Here is a 19,443-nt window from a genome sequence, read left to right as displayed (position 1 = left end):
TAAGGAGAGGCATAGTTGCCTTGCTAAGAAGGATGAATGGAAGAGTAGACTTGGGGCTTTAACTCTTCTTAGAATGGTGGCACAAATGTGAGAAGTCTTTAGGATATGGTAGAATGGATTCAAGTTATCTTTAGAGCCAATGGAGAGATACTAGATTTAGTCAAAGAGAAATGTGAAAAATAAATATATTAAGTGAAGAAAATGAAAACAATTTTGTCAATGCATATCACATGAAAGAATTGTTTGACAGTGCAATTTAAATGTAGAGGATCAGGGATGGCAAATTCAGGACCATCTAAGGACTAATTCTGAAGTTCCTTACTGTCACAATGACTTTAAAAATAATGAAGCCTCAGGAAAAATCATCGGATGTAACCTCCCTGATTCTGTGACATAGTTTCTCGACCATATGCAACTGTGTAGTAACCTGAGCCTACCTGAGAAGTTAAGTGTTGTGTCAGTAAATTATCCTCTCATTAACTCAATTTTCTTAAGATGGTCCATTTATTTTTCTGATGGTTCAGTGTCTTTGAACCCCATGATGGTTGAGAATTAAACATGAATAGATAGTAAATTAAACCCATAATAATATTTTTGAGTGAGTTTAGGAAAATTCATAAAATCAACTTATATAAAAGGGAGAGAGAAGGGAAATTGCATGGAAATGGAAGGAGACCCTCAGAGTTATACAAAATTACATACAAGAGGAAGTGAGGGGAAAGGGGGAAAAAACAAGGGGGAGAAATGAATTACAGTAGATGGGGTAGAGAGAGAAGAGGGGAGGGGATGGCAGGGGGGATAGTAGAGGATAGGAAAGGCAGCAGAATACAACAGACACTAGTATGGCAATATGTAAATCAGTGGATGTGTAACCGATGTGATTCTGCAATCTGTATATGGGGTAAAAATGGGAGTTCATAACCCACTTGAATCAAAGTGTGAAATATGATAGGTCAAGAACTATGTAATGTTTTGAACAACCAACAATAAAAATTAAAAAAAATAAAGTGCTAATGAAGAAAAGGAGATAATAGGAGTCAAGGGTGTTATCATTTTTTTTGAAAATAGAAAGTAAGAGTCTGTTGACCGAAAAAAAAAAAGAAATACTAAATGTTTATGGACATTCATATTTTTGATCATGCAGCATTTTTAATCTTACATTTTAAGCAAGTACATAGATTTTAAAATCTATGTTTATGTCTCACAGTTAAAGACTCCTATTAGATTAACATTATGATAAATTTAAATGAAAATTGACATTAGATTTGTATGTTAAGCTAAAATGACAAGAAATTTAAGCAATTTAAAAACAATACCAGGCCGGGCACGGTGGCACATGCCTGTAATCCCAGTGACTTGGGGGACTGAGGCAGGAGGATTGTGAGTTCAAAGCCAGCCTCAGTAGCAGTGAGGTGCTAAGCAACTCAGTGAGACCCTATCTCTAAATAAAATTCAAAATAGGGTTGAGGATGTGGCTCAGAGTTTGAATGCCTCTGAGTTTGATTTTTGTACCCCCAAAAACAAAACACAACAAAAAAATAATACTGAAAGGCTTAAGGAACTTTGGAGTTACTACTTTTATAAACTAAATTAGTAGGTTTATTGATTTAAGAATTATTAAGGTACTTGGATAGGTTTTGCTTCTTAGGGTTGTATGTTTCCCGCATTAAAAATTTTTAATGCTTAAAAATAAATATATTAAATTTATAAATATTATTTAAAATGTCTGCTTTCTTTGAAAAACCAAGTTTGTAATTGAGATTGTATTAGGTGAATTTAGTGTGTATAAAGTGGTTTGATGAAACATTGAAAGATAACACTTTTATGTTATTTTCTATACTTACAAAAAGATTGATAAGGTTATAAATTGAATTTAAAGGCTCAGGGAAATATAAGTATTAAAATTTTTGGATTTTAAGTTTAACATTGTAAATAAAAATATTAAATATTTTAAGTCTTTTAAACATAATTTTCCATTGTAAAAAGTCCTTCTTTGATATAGAAAGCCATTCACGTTAGTACTCAGTATTCCTCACTTAGACATGCAACAAATATTCTACTTCTAGGCCTAATCCCATCCCTGCCATCTCAATATGGAAGTTCTGGCTTCCAGGGTACAGAAGTGTGGCTCCATTTTGGCTGGCCTGCCCCTCCATAAACACTTAGTGTTCATCTTTTGCAGTTCTCTTTATTCTTCTGCTTCCTCTCCTAAAAATTTGTTGGTGTCTCTTGGCTCTTACTATCTCCTCTCCTGCAGTCTCTGTCTATGATTTTGCACTTTCTGCACATGCCCTTTGGGAGGGTTCCAGGGTAGTGTAGAGATGCATGCATGTGCTCAATCTTCTAGGTTTACCTGGAATTCATTATTCTTCCCCATCACTTTGTTTTCACCTTTGTATGTGATTTTGATTAAGCTGTTCCTTACAGATAACTAATGCTTAGTTGGGTTAAAAACATAACAGAAATGACAAAGCATAGATCTGAGAATCTTTGCTTTAATAGGAAAGTTGAACACATCTCATTGATTATGATGACGTGTGTTTGCTGATTTGATTGACATACTTCTGGTATGTTTAAAAAAATCTAAAGTTTTGACATCATACATATTTTTTTCTTCTAGTAGTTATATTTTAACTAATAACATTTGAACTTATATATATATATTTAAAATTTCTATTTATTTCATACATGACAATAGTGAAATGTATTACATTCATAATTATCCATTCACAGCACAATATTACATAACTTTGTATATAAAGTATGTTAATGGCAAATTATGCCATTATACATGAGCTCTCTTATTGAACTTATATTTTTAAGAATGAATTTTTCTCTATCTAGAGCCTATCACCATAGCCTCTCTTATTTTTATTCTTAGAATTATGTGAATTTTAGCAACAGGTTGTTATCATGTAAATAAGATTATGGTTATACTTTATTAGGAACTAATATTGCTTGAAGATCCACAGCTATATATTATTTAAGCATACATTTTACTGTTTCTTTCATTGCTTTTGCCATTTTCTTTGTTGAATTCATTTTTATTTTAGTGGCTATTTTTCAAGTAATTTTTTTTCCATAAAGGATTTATAATGGTAAATGTTCTGAGCCTCGTGCCTGAAAATGTCTTTATTTTGCTCTTAGACTTGAGTGATGGCTTTGACTGGATATCAGGTTTAAGGCAACTCTTCCTCAAAACTTGCCTCGTGCTGCGTAAAGTTGTGGGTAAAGTCTGATTTAATATAAGCTTTGGTTCTGTGTTTTCACCTCTGCAGCCTTGAGGATTTTCTTTTAAGTTCAAAGACAATTTACCAAACTGTATAAAAAAAATAGCTTTTAGTTTAATTCTTTCTAACTGACATTTGGTGGGCCCATTTAAAGAGATAGTGAGAGAGGAGAGAGAGAGAATTTTTAATATTTATTTTTTAGTTCTCGGTGGACACAACATCTTTGTTGGTATGTGGTGCTGAGGATCGAACCTGGGCCGCACGCATGCCAGGCGAGCGCGCTACCGCTTGAGCCACATCCCCAGCCCTGAAGGTTAGAATCTTGCTTTAGCTTAGATATTCTCCCACCCCATTATTTCTTTATTGACCTCCCTCTATTTTCTCTTCCTCTATTTTTCCTTTCTGGAACACCTAGTATGAAGATATAGGAACTTCTGGTTCTTTCATGCCTTTGAATTTTTCCCTCATTTTTTTTTTAAATGACTTCATTCTTTTTCATTATGTCCTGGGAATATGACTTTGTTCAATTTCTAGCTCAAGCCTGGCATAGTGGTACTCACCTTTAATCTCAGTACTCAGAAAGCAGATGTGGGAGGATCACATGAACTCATAGGTTTGGAAATGTACCTAGGTGACATAGTGTGACACCCTCACCCCCAACGCCCCTGCTCAAAAAACACGCCCCCCAATAACAATGTTCTAGCTTTTTATTTTACTTTTCTGCTGTTCTGTTCTGCTCTTCAGATCCTGCTTGACTTTTTTCACGATCACATTTTAAATTCCTTAAAGCCTACTATTTTTCTCTTATGAACGAGAATTCCTGTTAAATACTTGTGAAAATACTCATTGTACTAATTTAATCATTTACTGTTTCATATATAAAATGCCCGTCCTAAGGATTGTTTTCTCTCTTTTTAAATATGTATCACTTCCTCTCATGTTAAGGCTTTAAAGCTGCTCATATATGTGGAAGCTAGTATAGATTTAGCCCTGCTAGGTCAGAATCCCCATTTGCCCGTCAGTGAGCTCTGATTACATAAACTTTGTCCATGCCATGTATTTCCTGCTACTGCTGTAACAAATGGCCACAAACTTATGATGATGAATGTTTTGTCTTGCAGTTCTGGAGATCAGATAAAATGGGGCTAGCATCAAGGTGTGGGCATTGTGCCCTGGAGACTCTAGGGGAACACTAAGAACAAGTGAGCTAAAACTTCTTACTGTTTTAGCTTCTGAGGCTCCCACGTTCCTTGGCTTGAGACCCCCCTTCTCCTTCCAACGGCAAAGCCTGCAATTGTGTTGCTCCTGTCTTACACCCTCTCTGACTCTGGTTCTCCTGCCTTCCTTTCTCATTTGTAAGGACCTTATGATTCCATTAGGCCCACGAGATCCTTAACATAAAGACATTGGCAAGCACCCCTTTCCAGGTAAGGTAGCTTATTCCTGGACTCTGATGATTAGACATGGACATCTTTGGGAGGCCTAATGCTCTGTGATTGGGATGGTTGTACAATTCACCATGGTCCCCCACTGTGACCTTTGAGTTAACTGAGATTGAGTGTGCCACATGCAATCCAGGAGTCTCCCCTGACAGAAATGTCACTTTTAGAAATCTATTCTCGTGGCTTTATTCTGGGGATAAACTTTGGAGTCAGAAGACCCAAGAATAGGGTTTTCTGATTGTTTGGGCTGTTGATTAGTTATCTTGCCCACTGCCTAAGCCCTCCTCTTTATTCTGACTTTACATATAGCTTATTTTTGCAGGTCCCTGTTTCTTGGGTCAGACAGACTGAACATGAAGGTTGGCGTGCTTGATTACATAGTTCTAGCCAACACCTGTCTACCTGCATGTCTTTGACCCTTGCTAGTCCAACATTCTCCTATTGGCAAGATATAGAGGAGGGGATGCAAATAACCAATAATAACCAGTTGTTTATCTAATATAGAAAGAAGAAGTAATGCTACTTGAGTTTCATTAAACCTTTTTGTACACAGGCTGGCTACACTCTTTGTAGGGGTACCTCTTGTCGGAAGGGAGTGAGCCACTCAATCTTGTAGACTCTGTTAAACAAAGAGTATATTACAATGATTCTTAAAAATATGTGTTCTAGGGGCTGCAAAGTCTCAATAGCTGACAGTAGTCTGTCAAGGTTAGCTACCATAAGAGAAATAAACCATTATCAAAGTTACTGAGGCTGGAGGTCTCTGTGTCTTAATGCTTAGGATTCTCATGTTGCATCTACTTTTGTAGTACTCTTCTTTCCGCAGGTTGGCCATGTTCACAACTGTTCCTATGTCAGTGAGAACAAGGTCAAGTCACAGAGGAAGAAGCCTGACTGCTGTCTTTGCCAGCTTTTTCTCATCGGCTTTATATTCCCCAGAAATTTCTTTTTTGTTTTGATCTGCAGCTGGCTCCTCTCCCATGCTGCTAACACTGCAATGGATTAATTTTTTTTCATTCTTTAATTTTTGGATTTAGGGGAGGGAGAAAAGGAACATGTTATTGATCAGTCATCCTGAATTGGAATATTCAGCCCGTTTTTATGGAGAAGTGAGCATGGGTTATAAGAGGTATTAAGAGTAGTTAGCATACAGGCATCAAGGTAATGCTGCTCAGCTCCTCAGGCTTGTCAAAGAAATAGGTAGAAGTTCTCTCCCAGCGTTTGGATCATTGAAGAAATGCCACAAGCTTTAAACACGTAATTGTTACTGCCATCTTTGAGAAGGAAGACAAGGAAGAAAATTATGGCAATTGTGGCATGTTTGTTCTTTTAGCAGCGGTTACTTGGCCAAAATTTTTCTGGGTGATGTAATGTAGAAAATGCCTCTAGGGCCCAATGTCATACCTGATCAGCCTGCCTCTGTTCTTAGCTGTGACTGTGGTGGACAGTTCCATACAAGTTCATACTCACCTTGCCCTGACCATGCCCGACTTCACGTGCTCGCTGTGTATCTTTCTGCTTTCTTCCCCAGGGCTTTGTTGATGCTACCGAGGCTCCTCTATCCCCATTCAAATGCAGCCCCAAAGCACGTTGGTGTTAAAACTCCGAGGTCAACCCTCAGCCAATGACACACAGAACCAGTGGTAAGTGCTCCAGCCTCCTGTCCTTTGGATGTAGGGCTCTGGGGGTATTATGCATGCTTCTCAGGTGTACTGATGGAATCAGGTCTTTTTTTCCCCCCACAGTGAGGAGCTTGATGGTGCACTCTTGTTTTGGCTTTTCCTTGTTTCTTCTCCCATTCTCCTCATTCCCTCACCCCTGTTTCTTAGAATCACCTTCCAGGTCAATCACCTGCATGGAAGGCCTCATCTCAGGCTCTGCTTTTGCTAGAACCCAAACTAAGACGATGGCATTAAATATCTAGTGTAGATTTTTTTTTATAAAGTTTTAAATAAGATTGAGGTGTTTTGCAGCTAGTCTTCGCTGTATGGGAATTATAGAAAAAAGGACAAAGAATGCCACTGGGATTCTCAATGTGTTTTATGGGCCCTTAGAAACATTCTCAGATATAAAAGGAAAGCTTCTAAATTAATTCTAGCTCATTGGCCTCTTAGGGCCACAGTCCTATGGATAATGAGAGTAGGAATGAGCAAAGTAGCTGCCGTTTGCCGCATGTCTTCTTGAGGGCTATTTTAGGTGTTACACCTAATCCACTGAATAGCCCTTTACACACTGAAACACCCTTTTACAAAATTTGAGGTAAAAATGATTAAATAACTTGCCTAAGACCACAGTAACAATAAATGATAAATTTTACTTATTGATGACTCCATTTCACTACTAGTAATTTTAAATGGATAATGTATCCATGTATTTATATGCTCTCTTTTTTTCTTTTAAATGTTAACATTTCGATTTAAGGTTCAAAATTCCAAGATCCAAGAAGACCCAAGAAGATGTGCAGTGAGAAACATACCTCCATCTCAACTCTACTCAAGGCCCTTTATCTACTGGTATCAGTTTCTCATATATCCACCAGAGACAGATAGATGCTCTCTATCTGTGGGTTAATTTATTTTTATTTTTACATGTATCATGCACATGGCTCTTTTCTTTGCCTCACTATTTTACTTTAAAATATCTTAGAGGTACTTTCAATCGATTCACAGAAATTTGACTCATTATTTCAACTGTAGTACTGCATTCCATTGTATGACTGCATCCTGATCTATATTATCTGTTAATTTTTTTGTCACATGAAAAGTTAGCAATTCTATTTTAATTATTTTTTGTTCTAATCAGTTATACAAGACAGCAGAATGCATTTGACACATCATCCATAAATGGAGTATAACTTCTCATTCTTCTGGTTGTACATGATGTAGAGTTACACAGGTTTGTTCAGAGCCACAGCCAAGTTGGGGATGGCGCCTAGCATTTTGCCAGTACTTTTGAGTTCTCTCGGAGTTCCCCGTTGAGTTGAGTTCTGGTTGAGCTCTCGCGGGGATTCCTGGAGAGTTCGCATTGGTTGGTGAAGTTCCGGTGGAGGGAGTTCCGGTTGGTGTGTCGTGTGTCCTGGAGAAGGCCGCGTGGGTGGTGTTCGTAGGAGTTCGGAAATAAAGTTTGTTCCTGCTTGAGTGGATCGTAATTTGTGCCCAGCCAGACTGCAGCACAGGTTTATAATCATATATGCACATAGGGTAATACCGTCTGTTCAATCTACTATCCTTTCCAACCCCATACCTCCTCACCTCCCGTTACTCCCCTCTGTCTAATCCAAAGTACTTCTATTCGTCTCCTGCCCACCACTTATTGTGAATTAGCATTCACATATCAGAGAAAAACATTCAGCCTTTGGTTCTTTGCAATTCTTGATGTTGATTGACTCAATTATGCAAAAATACCTTTAAAACAAATCAGTGACATAAATTATAACTTGCAAACTGCAAGGAAGTATTTTCTAAAAATCAATATTAAGATGTTCATTTTCTCCTTAATATGTAGGACATTTTGACCTGTGTAGAATTTCCCCTGAATTTAAAAACTTTTATTATGAACCAAATTAAATATACACTAAGATAAAGATACTAGAAGAATAAACCCCATGGAAAGATCAGCAGAGTCAATAAATATGAAGATGTAGTCATATTTGCTTTATTTATTTATTTTTCTTTTCTTGTTGGTGTATTTTAAGTTGAAATCTTAATATCATGTCTTTTCATCCTTATTTTTAGGGATGAAATATATATATATATATATATTTCAATATGTATTTCTTTCTTTGTGTGTACATGCAAATGTGTGATAGAACATGTAATATATGATCTGTTCTGGTAAAGTTTTAAGTGTTATAACAATACTGTTAACTATAAGTGCTATACTGTTCAGTAGATCTCTAGAACACACTCATCTTGCATAGCTGAAACTATATATCCTTTGATTAACACCTCCCTCCTGTCCCCTCCTCTACAGATCCCCCTGGCAACTACCACCCTACTCTCTGCTTCTATGAGTTTGACTGTTTTAGACTCTTCATATAAAGAGGAATCATGCATTATTTGTCAATTGTGTCTAGTTTGTTTCACCTAGTATAATATCCTGTAGGCATCCATGTAGTAGGAAATGGCAAGACTTCTTTCTTTTTAAAGGTACTATTCCACTCTATGTATAGAGCATGGTTTCTTTGTCCAGTCATCCCTTAGTGGACTTTCAGATTGCTTCCGTGTATTGTCTATTGTGAATAATGCTACAATGAACATGAAAGCACAGACATCTTGTTGGGATCTTGAAGTAATATTGTTGGATCCTATATGTTAGTTTTATTTTTAAGTTTTCTCAGGACTTGGCTTACTGTTTTTGATAGTGACTGAACCAATTTACATTCACACCTGCAGTGTACAGGACTCCATTTTTTTTTTACATCTTTATCAACATTTTAAAGAATGGCCACCATCTTTTTTGATGAATGTAAGTGTATATATGTAAAGCACCAATTAAAAACAAACAATAAATAGAAGGAAGAGAGAGTAGAGGACAGGGAATGGGGGGAGGAAGACGGAAGGGAAAAACAAAACATGGGGAATTAAAATGAAGCAAATTATATCCCATTCACCTATGATTATGTCAAAAGAACCCCACTATTATGTACAACTATAATGTACAAATATTAAAATAATAGCCATCTTAGCAGGTGTGAGGTGATATCTCATTGTAGTTTTAATTTGTATTTCCCTATTAATTAGTAACATGAATCATCTTCTCATATACTTGTTGGCTATTTGTATGTCTTCTTTGGAAAAATATCTATTTTAGCCCATTTTAAAAATTCAGTTGATTTGTTTCTTGAGTTATAGAAGATTTTTATATATTTTGGGTATTAGCTCTTTATTACATATATGGTTTGCAAATTTTTTTCTATTTTGTATTTGTGTGTGTGTGTGTGTTTGTGTGGTACTTGGGATTGCACCCAGGGCCTTGTGCATGTGAGGCAAGCACTCTACCAACTGAACTATATCCCCAGTCCAATGATTTGCAATTTTTTTATGTTATCCTTGTCTTTTCATCTTTTTGATTATTTGCTAAGCAGACATTTTTTAGTTTAACAAAATCATTTTCCAGTTTTACTTTTTTACCTATGCTTTTGGTGTTATATCCAGGAAAGCAGTGACTTGATCAATGTCAAGAAATTTTATCCTATGTTTTATTTTAGGTGTTTCATAGTTTTAAGTCTTCACTCCTTGTGTATAGTGTAAGAGACCAATTTCTTTCTTTTTGTGTGGATACAGTTTTTCCAACACCATTTATTAAAATGAGCATCTTTTCCCCATTGTATATTCTTGATACCCATGTCAAAGATCATATACTGTTAGTTTATTGCATATACATATTGAGTTTATTTCTGGGCTCTCTTTTCCATTCCATTGATCTCTATATATGCCGGTATCATACTGTTTTGATTACTATAGTTTTGTAGTGTATTTTGAAAAACAGGAAGTGTGTGCTTCCAACTTTGTTCCTCTTGCTCAAGATTGCTTTAGCTACTTGGAGTCTTTTGTGGTTCCCTATGAATTTTAGGAATTCCTTTATATTTCTGTGAAAGACGTCACTGGGTTTTTTTTTTTGTAGCAATTGCATTGAATGTGTAGATCATTTTGGATTATATGGACATTTTAACAATATGAATTTGTCTGTTCCAATCTAATATTAAAGCTGAATATTATTGAATAATATTCTGCCCCCAACACACATACAGAATTTTTTTATCCATTCATCCATTTTTTAAGATTGATTTTAGTACACAGGGAGTCCTTTCATTTATTTATATCTTTAGTTCTTTTCATCAATGTTTTATAATTTTCTATGTACAAGTCTTTCACTTTGTTGGATAAGTTTACTCCTGAGTATTTTATTCTTTTTGATGTTATTGTAAATGAGATTGTTTTCTTAATTTCCTTTTTGGGTAACTTGTTAGTGTACAGACATACAACTGATTTTTATATGTTGATTTTGTATCCTCTAACTTCACTGTATTTCTTCCTTAGTTATAATAGGTTTTTTTATGTATGTGTGTTTGTGTAGTCTTCAAAGATTTTACATATAAGATTGTGTCATCTGAAAATAGACAATTTCACCTCTTTTCTGATTTGGATGCCTTTTATTTTTTCCCTCATCTAATTGTTCTAGTAGAACTTTCAGTACTATGTTGAATAGAAATGGTGAGAGTGGACGTTTTTGCCTTTTCTGAAGCTTAAGAAAAAGATTTCATGGGCTGTGCAGAATTTGAATTCTCTTCAGTTAGATATGTGTCTGTTCCTGTCTCTGTCTCTTTTCTATTTTAGAAAACATATTTTCCATTAAAATGTGTGAAATAAGCTAGGTTTGGTGGCACAAGCCTGCAATCCCAACAACTGAGGAGGCTGAAGCAGGACGATCACAAGTTCAAAGCCAACCTTAGCAGATTAGCAAGGCATTTAGCAACTCATTGAGATCCTGTCTCTAAATAAAATATAAAAATGGGATACAGATGTGGCTCAGTGGTTAGGCACCCTGAGGTTCAATCCCTGGTACAAAAGAAAATGTACAAGATAGATTATTTGCTATAAATTTATTTCAGAAGGCATAAGAAAATTTAAAGTATTTACATTTGATGACTCTGTTATTTCTTAGATTCATAAAGCCCTCCAAAAACTTGTGTTTACAGTATACTCATTGCTAAGACTGAGGATTTCACCAGCCTTCGAATGAAACCTGCAAACTGTAACTTGAAAAAGATCTGATGTTTCATACTATCTTTTACTCTGTCCTGTTTCTCAAAACTACAGTAGATTAGCTGTGCTCATTCAAGATCAATTTTGAAAAGTTGACCATTAGGGTTTTCCATAGATACAAATATTTTTTGTTTTCTTTCTTTTTAAAGTAAGCTTTTCATTTTGTGATAATTATAGGTTCATATGCAGTTTTAAGAAATAATACAAAAAACAAAAACAAAACCCAGTTTCCCCAATGGTAACTTCTTTTACAAACTGTAATACAATGTTACAGCTAGAACACTGACATTGAACAGCAAAGATGTCCAACATTTCCATCACCACAAGGCCCCTCCCCCAACCCATATTGCTATTCTATAACCACCTCCCTTTCCTCCCATTCCTATAGTCTTGAAGCCCTGGCACCCATTATCTTGTTCTTTTTTCTATAATTTTATCATTTAAAGAACATTATATATATGTAATCATACTCTATGCATATACATTTAAAGATTTCCCTCTTTTAAAAAAATATAGGCTCTTTCAGGAATGAGAGATAAACTCAGATACTATTCCAAAATTGACACAATGATATAGTCATTTGCTTATTTAAAAAATCAAATAACACCTTAAATATCCAACATTTTCATTTATAACAATTTTCATTAAAACTTACTGAATTAGTGGATCTCCTGAAAACTGACTTTAAGGTGAAGAGTTGTATCTAGAAGTTTCAGTGAAGCTTGTTCCCCAAGTCACACCAGTAAAGAAATGAGAAAGGCAGGATTGGGCAGGGCAAGCTGTCACAGTGCCCTCCATGGCAACTGAGGCCTCAGCTCATTTTATAGGGAGCTCTGAAAGCTTTGGTCATTTAGAGTTGTCCCAAAATGAGGCTAGGAGGCTATACCTACATTTTATTCTTGTTCCTTTGATTCTTCATGCACATTTTAGAATCAGCTTGCAGATTCTACAAAGCATCTCACTGGGATTTTGATTTAAATTGCTGTGAATTTATAAATCATTTTGGTGTGAAGAGGCCCATCAATAACATTAGATCTTCCAATCATTAAATGTGGTATATCTGTATTTATTTAGGTCTTTGATTTCTTTCATCTGTATTTTGTAGTTTTCAGCATACAGATCTTTGTTAGATTTATACCTAAGTATTTCATGTTTTTGTTGATATTATAAATTGTATTTTAAAAAAACTTTCATTTGCTCTTTGCTTTTATATTTTGTCCTATAATCTTGCTAAACTGACTTATTGGGCCTACCAGCTTTTTGGGAGATTCTTTAGAATGTTTTCTTTAAATAAACAATTACATCATGTACAGAGAAAGGGTGGCTTTATCTCTTCCTTTATAATTAACGTAGCCTTTATTTCTTTTTCTTGCTTTCTCTCACTGGCTATGACCTTCGTTTCAGTGTTGAATAGAAATGGTGAGAGTAGTTATCCCTGCTTTATTCCTTGGGAGGCTTGTTACACATCACTTTGTGTGATTTCAGTGGCAGGTCTTTTAGAGATGCCCTTTATTAGAGTAGGGAGTCTATCCTTGCAGTTGGTTAAGAGTTTTCATCATGAATGATGTTGAATGTTATCATATATTTTTTTCTGCATCTATTGAGATGACCATAAAAATTTCTTTAGTTTTTTTTTTTTGCCATGTATTGTTTGAATTTTTCAAATTAAACTAACTGTATTTCTGGAATAAACTCTATTTGGTCATGCTGTATTATTTTTAGAAATATACTGTTGGATTTAATTTGGTAATATTTTGTGAGGGTTTTTATGTCTGTGTTCAGGAAAACTAATGGTTTGCTGTAATGTCTTTGTTTGGTTTGGATATCAGAGTACCTAAGTATAAGTCAGCAAATGTTTATTCCTCTTCTATTTTTGGATGAGTTCTACTTTTTTAGGAGTTTATGTGGAATCTATTTTTTAAAATTTTTTATTTGGTTTAATTAGTTATTTTGTCATATACATGACAAAAGAATGCATTTATGCACTTTGATATATTTGGGGCTGGGGATGTGGCTCAAGCGGTAGCGCGCTCACCTGGCATGCGTGCGCCCCGGGTTCGATCCTCAGCACCACATACAAACAAAGATGTTGTGTCCGCCGAAAACTAAAAAATAAATATTAAAATTCTCTCTCTCTCTCTTAAAGAAATCCATTAAATAAAACCCTGCAGTTTGATATATTATACATAGATGGAATATAATTTCTCATTTTTTCTGAGTGTACATGTTGCAGAATCATATTGGTCATGCAGTCACATGTATACATACAGTAATAATGTCTATTTCATTCTACTATCTTTCCTATCTATCCTCACATCCCCACCACTCCCCTCCCATCACTTTCCTCTGCCTAAATTAAGGTAATGCTATTCTTTCCCGGTGTCCCTCAACTTATTGTAAATTAGTGTCCATAAATTAGAGAAAACATTTGGGGACTGGGGATGTGGCTCAAGTGGTAGCGTGCTTGCCTGGCATGAGCGAGGCACTGGGTTTGATCCTCAGATACCACATAAAAGTAAAATAAAGATATTGTGTCCACCTAAAAACTAAAATAAATAAATAAATAAATAAATATTAAAAAATCCCAAACATTTGGCCTTTGGTTTTGTGGGATTGGCTTACTTTGCTTAGCATGGTATTCTCCAACTCCAAGTATTTACTGGCAAATGCCCTAATTTTTACTCTTCCTTAAAGCTGAGTAATATTCCATTGAGTATATATACCACATTTTATTTACCAATTCATCTACTGAGGGACACCTAGGTTAGTTCCATAGTCTAGCTATTGTGAATTGAGCTGCTGTAAACATTGATGTGGCTGTGTCACTACAGTATGCTGATTTTAAGTCCTTTGGGTATAATCCAAGGAGTAGGATAGCTGGGTCAAATGGTGGTTCCATACCCAATTTTCTGGGGAGTCTCCATACTGCTTTCCATAGTGATTGCACCAATTTTCTGTCCCACGAACAGGATATGTGTACCTTTTCCACCACATCCTTGCCAACATTTATTGTTGCCTGTTCTCTTGACGATTGCCATTCTTAGAGTGAGATGAAATCTTAGAGTAGTTTTGATTTGCATTTCTCTAATTGCTAGAGATGTTGGACACTTTTTCATATATTTGTTGATCAATTGTATTTCTTTTTTTTAAATAGTAGCTGGACACAATACCTTTATTTAATTAATTAATTAATTTATTTTTATGTAGTGCTAAGGATCGAACCTAGCGCTGTGCGTGTGCTAGGCAAGTGCTCTACTACTGAGCCACAACCCCAGCCCTGTTCAATTGTATTTCTTCTGTGAAGTGTCTGTTCAGTTTCTTAGCTCATTTATTGATTGGGTTATTTATTTATTTATTTTTTGGTGTTAAGTTTTTTGAGTTCTTTATATATCCTAGAGATTAATGCTTCTTAAAAATAGTTTTGCTCTACTTTACAAGTCTGACAGACTACACTAGTAAAGCCACCTGTCCAGTAATTTTCACTGTTGGAAGGTGTTTTTTTAGCCACAAATCCATTTTCTTCAGTAGATACAAGAATATTCATTATTCAGAGTATGTATTCCCGTTTGAGTATGCTTTGGTAGTTTAAGAAATTTGTCCATTTCAACTATTTCATTTATTTTATTAATAATATAGCCATAAATTTATTTGTAATACTTATGCTTTTAAAAAAATGTATGATCTATAATGATGTCTTCTTTCATCTCTGATACTGGTAATTTTCATCTTCTCTCATTGTTTCTCAATCAATATGACTACAGGTTTATTGATTTCATTGATTTTTTTTCAAAGAATTAGCCTTTCATTTCATTGTTGTAATTTTTTTTTTCTATTTTCAAATTCATCAGTTTTGGCTCTTTATTATTTCTTTTCTTCTGCTTACTTTGGTTTAACTTGTATTTTTTCTTCAGCTTTCTTAAGACAGAAGCTTTTCACTGAGGATATTTTAAAATTCCATTTTATTTCCACTTTTATTTTGGCTTATTACTTATAATTCCTTTAAAGCCTTTCTTAGTTGTTGTCCAAGTGCTTATAATATATATATATATATGTCTAAAAAACCAAATATATCTTCAAATAATATTATATTACTTCATACTTGCATAAGAACTTCCCAACCTCATACCCCAATCTGAACTTCTTCCTTTCCTATCTTTAGTGCTATCATTTTACTTTTATATATAGTACACTACAAACCATCAATTTGTTGCTACTATTTTAAATTTAGATAGTCACTTTCTAGAGTTATTAAAATAAGAAAAACATTTTTTACATTTATTTTAATCATCACGAGATATTTAATTTCATTGTGTAGATTCAAATTTCTTTCTGATATATTTTTCCTTATTAAAGAATTAAAAATATTTCTTGTGGTGTAGCTCTACTGATAATGAATTATCTCAGATTTTGTTAGAAAGATATTTTCAATTGGTGTAGAATTCCAAGGAGGTAAGTTTTCTTTTTCTTTTTCTTTGCAGCATTTTAAAGTCATCCATCACTCCGTTGTCTCATGGGTTATATTGTTTATGACAAGCAATCTGCTACAATTTATATTTTCTCCCAAGCATGTTGTATGTCATTTTTATTCATTTTTTTCTTGCCTTCAAGAATTTCTCTTTATCTCTGCTTTCTAGCAGTTTGAATATGATGTACTTTGAAGTGTGTGTGTGTGTGTGTGTGTGTGTGTGTATGGTTGTTTGCTTTTTGTTTTTAGTATTCACTCTTTTTAGGTTTTTCTGAGCTTCTTTGATCTGTAGTTTGCTATCTTTCATTATTTTAGGAAAATTCTTGGCCATCATCTTTTAAAATGTTTCTTTTTTTGGCATACTAGACCACTTCATATTTTCCTACAGCTCTCAAATATTCTGTTCTGTTTTTTTCCATTGCTCAGAGTTAAAAAGCTCATGTATATGTACTTCAAGGTCTAATTCACTGTTCTGTTTTATTCAATATTTCTTCTCTTGATGTTTAAGGTGAGGTGATTTGTATTGGCTTATCCTCAACTTCACTGTTTTTCTTGGCTGGACTGATTCAACTGATGAGCCTGTGGGAAGCATACTTTATCAGTAATACCAGATTTTTTTTGTATGTCTACCATTTCCATTTTTCCCTTTCTTGTAGTTTCCAACTTTGGTATCATTTTATAGATGCATATTTGTTTGTTTAAATGAAAACTTTGATATATTAATCCTAGTTTGACAGTTTTGATATCTGGGTCTCACTTGATTGACTGTACTATCTCTTGACTGTCCCCCACCCACTTTACTTTTAGTGTATTTTGAAAGTTTTGATTCAGGGGGACCCAACAAGGCGGCCGGCAGGGAGGCAGCACTTTCAGTACTTCCGCATTAACGGGATCAGAGAGACGCATTAATACGCCTAGATTCTTCCTGCTGAGAAACTTCTAGCAAAATTCCGCTGAAAGGAGACCTGCCGGGAATTAGTAAGTTTATTGGAGGTGAAAGTTTTCCCCAGACGAGTGAATCTGAGCCACATGGCGCAGAGGTCCAGTCCCTCCGGCTGCCACCAAACGGCCACTGCCCGCTCATTGTGGTGAACGTTCGAACGGCCCCCGCCGGCCTGGATCTGCGAACGGCCCTCTCCCGCCCGGCTGGGGGGGGGGAGGGGGGAACAGTTCCCGCCCGCCTGGCTCTGTGAATGGCCCCTGCCCGCCCGGCTCATCAAATGGCCGCCGCCCGCCCGCCTCAGCAGGTGACATGAAGGGACTCTAACCAAGACTTTATGAAATAGCGAACCCGGAACTAAAACCAGAGACTGAGTCAGACCAGAGACAAGCCAGTCCCACTCCTCCCTTCAGACACTCCAGCAAGGAGCCTGGGGCCCACCATAGCAGAGAGGTGACATCACCAGAGTTTGGCCAACGAGATTCCTTCCCAGCAGAATCCACTTTAGCAGGTGTGTGACTCCCACCTCCTCCAGATACAAACAACCGGGAAACTTCAAAAATCTCTCCATAGGTGTGACCGTAAGGGCCAAGGGACTCCCGACCCCCAACTCCCCCTACCGCCAGTGGCGTGGGCGTGACTGTAGGGGCGGAGGGAAGCAGAGAAGACTCCCCACCCCCAACTCCCCCAACTGCCAATGGAGAGGGCGTGACGGTAGGGGCGGAGGGAAACAGAGGGCACTCCTGACCCCCAACTTCTCCTATCGCCAGGGGAGTGGTCGTGATTGTAGGGACTGAGGGAAGCAGAGGGGATTCTCGATCTCCAGCTCCCCTTACCACCAGTGGCGACACCCAAGATCTTAGCCGCCAGTTTCCAAGGGCGTGCCCACCACAAGGGTCCAGAAAAATTAAACTATTGGCTCCCAGATCACAGCTCCACAGCACTGGGGCTTAGATGAATGACAGAGAGAGTGCTCAGTCATTCGGGAAATAGGGCACGTGGTGGGGCTGAAAGTGTAACCAGATCCTTGGGGAACCACCTCCGGTGAGCAGGACCTGGCTGGCTGGCAAGAGGAAGGGGAGGAGGGGCCGGAGAAGTGAAACGGCTCTGGACTAACAGGATTGAGAGACTCCCAGGAGCCCCCTTACAGGGATTGCTGTCAACACATAGAGGGCAGAAGCTCAGCTTGGAGGGCACAACTCTGCCTACTGGAAGAGAAGAAAATGGATCTCTAAAACCTAATTTTATTTCTTATTTTATTTTATTTTTTCTCTCCCCTTGTCCTTCTTTCTTTCCCTTTTCAAGTTTTATTGTTCATTTCATTCTCCTCTATTCTATCTATCTCCCTCTCCTTCTTTCTTTTTAAGAGCACCTTCCTTCCCCTACCCCCCAACTTTCATCCCAAGCATTACATCCTCCATTATGTGTAATTGTCTAAATGCAAATAGGTGAATGTTTCGAGGCTGTCTATAGGGCTCCTAAATACCTAGCTACTACCAACACCCTGATCCAATCGACTGTTAGTATCCCCCTTCAGTAGAGCAATCTTCTAAAGTAGTCAAGACATACTAACCCTTGTACCATCATAGCACCTAATCTAAACATAAAGTCCTAAGAACAAACAACAAATCACTATATGCATACAGAACCTGGAAGCCTTTTATGAATTGAATGAATCAGCTTTAAAGTAAAATAAAGCCCAACATCTCTAGGCATAGTCTCCCACCACAAAGGAGAGACAACAGAGATATACAAAGCCAAAACAAATTTATAGGAGAAAGCAAAAACACAGCAGTCAAACAGAGCTGGAAAGTAACGTGAACAACATGAAAAAACAGGGGAAAAAAGGATTACAAACAATGCAGGACAACTTAAATCTACAGGAGGACCTAGAGAAATCAGAAAAATGGACAGAGAAAGAACTCAAGGCATACCTAACTCAGATGGAATGGAATATTAGAGAAGACATGAGACAGCAAGTACAAGAATTGAAAGTATATTTTGAAAACGAAATAAATAAACCAATCCAAATGGCAAAGAATGAGCTCTACCAGGAGATAGAGATTAAAAAAATCACACAGTAATCCTAGAATGCAGGAAACCATAAACCAAATTAAAAACTCAAACAAGAATATCACAAATAGACTAGATCAAGTAGAAGTCAGAACATCAGATAATGAAGACAAAGTTTATCAACTTGAAAAGAATATAGTCAACACAGAAAGGATGCTTAAAACTCATGAGCAATCTATCCAAGAGATATGGGATGCCATAAAAAAAACAAACTTGAGAGTCATTGGGATAGAAGAAGGTATAGAGGTCCAAACCAAAGGAATGGACAACCTATTAAATGAAATAATCCTAGAAAACTTCCCAGAGATGAAAGATGGAATGGATTGTAAAATCCTGGAAGCTTATAGGACCCCAAACATTCAAAACCATAATAGACCAACTCCAAGCCACATAATTATGAAGATATCCAACATACAGAACAAGGAGAGAATATTAAAAACTACGAGAGAAAGGAGGCAGGGGTAAACCAATTAGGTTAACGGCTGATTTTTCATCACAGACTTTGAAAGCGAGAAGATCCTGGAAC

The sequence above is a fragment of the Ictidomys tridecemlineatus genome, chromosome 11 (assembly GCF_052094955.1).
Source record: "Ictidomys tridecemlineatus isolate mIctTri1 chromosome 11, mIctTri1.hap1, whole genome shotgun sequence".
In the NCBI taxonomy this organism is placed as follows: domain Eukaryota; kingdom Metazoa; phylum Chordata; class Mammalia; order Rodentia; family Sciuridae; genus Ictidomys; species Ictidomys tridecemlineatus.
The sequence above is the reverse complement of the archived record's forward strand: the minus strand, read 5'-3'. Positions refer to the sequence as shown.